Source organism: Schistocerca serialis, unplaced genomic scaffold (assembly GCF_023864345.2).
Source record: "Schistocerca serialis cubense isolate TAMUIC-IGC-003099 unplaced genomic scaffold, iqSchSeri2.2 HiC_scaffold_1206, whole genome shotgun sequence".
Classification (NCBI taxonomy): Eukaryota; Metazoa; Arthropoda; class Insecta; order Orthoptera; family Acrididae; genus Schistocerca; species Schistocerca serialis.
In genome coordinates, this window is record NW_026047410.1 from 45001 (window position 1) to 47500 (window position 2500).

The following is a 2500-nucleotide window of genomic DNA, read 5'->3' on the forward strand; positions in this document are numbered from 1 at the left end:
GCACCGGGCCCGCGAGGACCTACTTTGGCCGCACGGCGCCGCGTGCAGGGTGCGCCGGCGCGCAGCTGCGCCGCCTGCCGCCTCCGTCGGCCGGCGCGCCTGCCACTGGCCGCCCCCACCAGCCGGCTGTAGCGCGTGCGCCCACGCACCGCGCGGCCAGCACGCCGGGAGGCCCCCCCTCACCGGCCGGGGACGGTCCCACCCAGCCACCGCCGCGTATCGCTTCACACCCAGATGCCATTCACGTTCGTGGGCATGGTGGGTATCGCTGGAACAACCGGTTGGTAGCTCAACCGATCGTCGCCATCACTGATTCACCTCTAGCGAGAACAACCGCACCACAACGGTTTACCAGTTGTTCATTTGCGTAACGTCACCAGCAAACGTAGGCGTCCATCGCCATTTGCAAATTCAACGATTGTTGCATGCCTGTGTCAGGTGTCACGACACACTATGTCTGCCCACATACACGCAACAACATGTGCACGCTTCGCGAACACGTGGAAGGTGGCCCCCGTACGTATGCGATGTCCATTGCGCGAACGACTGTCAACCGGCCTCTGTCGCATGTCGCAGATGTGGAACGCAGTGCACCATGCTATCACGGTGTGTGAGAAGAGACGACTACGTCTGACAACACGCGCCACTACATCAACAGACGGCTCATGCTGATCGCCATCCAGGGCATACCACACTGCAATCCAGCTCTTATAGGGAGACGACACGTAGCTGAGTGCACAACATTTGGACCGCATGGTTCGCCGTTGTTGGCGCAGTCGTTGTACGGTCACATGTACCACGATGTATCATTCAGTACATGAGGACCAATGTGCAGTACAGTGTGTGATTTGGACGTACAACATCAGCGGACAGTTGACACAGGCCGTACCACAGCGTAGGCTAAGTGCTTCGCCATGCGAATGCCAATGAACAACTGCAAATGCCAATGAACAACTGCAAAGGGCATTGAGCATGTACGTCCTGCTGCCATCCACATTACAGTGTATAGCTGCAAGGTGTTTAACATGAAGCGATACACTGGGGACCGGGCAGTGCGAGTAGCAAACTATATTGCGGGGGTTGCAGTTAGGCAACACTACACTAATTTAACGCGTCGTATGACAATTACAGAGCAGGTTAAGGCCCAACGTGTGTTGGGTTAAGGCCCAACGTGTGTTGGGTTAAGGCCCAACGTGTGTTGGGTTAAGGCCCAACGTGTGTTGGGTTAAGGCCCAACGTGTGTTGGGTTAAGGCCCAACGTGTGTTGGGTTAAGGCCCAACGTGTGTTGGGTTAAGGCCCAACGTGTGTTGGGTTAAGGCCCAACGTGTGTTGGGTTAAGGCCCAACGTGTGTTGGGTTAAGGCCCAACGTGTGTTGGGTTAAGGCCCAACGTGTGTTGGGTTAAGGCCCAACGTGTGTTGGGTTAAGGCCCAACGTGTGTTGGGTTAAGGCCCAACGTGTGTTGGGTTAAGGCCCAACGTGTGTTGGGTTAAGGCCCAACGTGTGTTGGGTTAAGGCCCAACATAGGTTGGGTTAAGGCCCAACATAGGTTGGGTTAAGGCCCAACATAGGTTGGGTTAAGGCGCAACATAGGTTGGGTTAAGGCGCAACATAGGTTGGGTTAAGGCGCAACATAGGTTGGGTTAAGGCGCAACATAGGTTGGGTTAAGGCGCAACATAGGTTGGGTTAAGGCGCAACATAGGTTGGGTTAAGGCGCAACATAGGTTAGGTTAAGGCGCAACATAGGTTAGGTTAAGGCGCAACATAGGTTAGGTTAAGGCGCAACATAGGTTAGGTTAAGGCGCAACATAGGTTAGGTTAAGGCGCAACATAGGTTAGGTTAAGGCGCAACATAGGTTAGGTTAAGGCGCAACATAGGTTAGGTTAAGGCGCAACATAGGTTAGGTTAAGGCGCAACATAGGTTAGGTTAAGGCGCAACATAGGTTAGGTTAAGGCGCAACATAGGTTAGGTTAAGGCGCAACATAGGTTAGGTTAAGGCGCAACATAGGTTAGGTTAAGGCGCAACATAGGTTAGGTTAAGGCGCAACATAGGTTAGGTTAAGGCGCAACATAGGTTAGGTTAAGGCGCAACATAGGTTAGGTTAAGGCGCAACATAGGTTAGGTTAAGGCGCAACATAGGTTAGGTTAAGGCGCAACATAGGTTAGGTTAAGGCGCAACATAGGTTAGGTTAAGGCGCAACATAGGTTAGGTTAAGGCGCAACATAGGTTAGGTTAAGGCGCAACATAGGTTAGGTTAAGGCGCAACATAGGTTAGGTTAAGGCGCAACATAGGTTAGGTTAAGGCGCAACATAGGTTAGGTTGAGGCACAATATAGGTTAGGTTGAGGTACCGTATAGGTTAGGTTAAGGTACAGTATAGTTTAGGTTAAGGTACAGTATAGTTTAGGTTAAGGTACAGTATAGTTTAGGTTAAGGTACAGTATAGTTTAGGTTAAGGTACAGTATAGTTTAGGTTAAGGTACAGTATAGTTTAG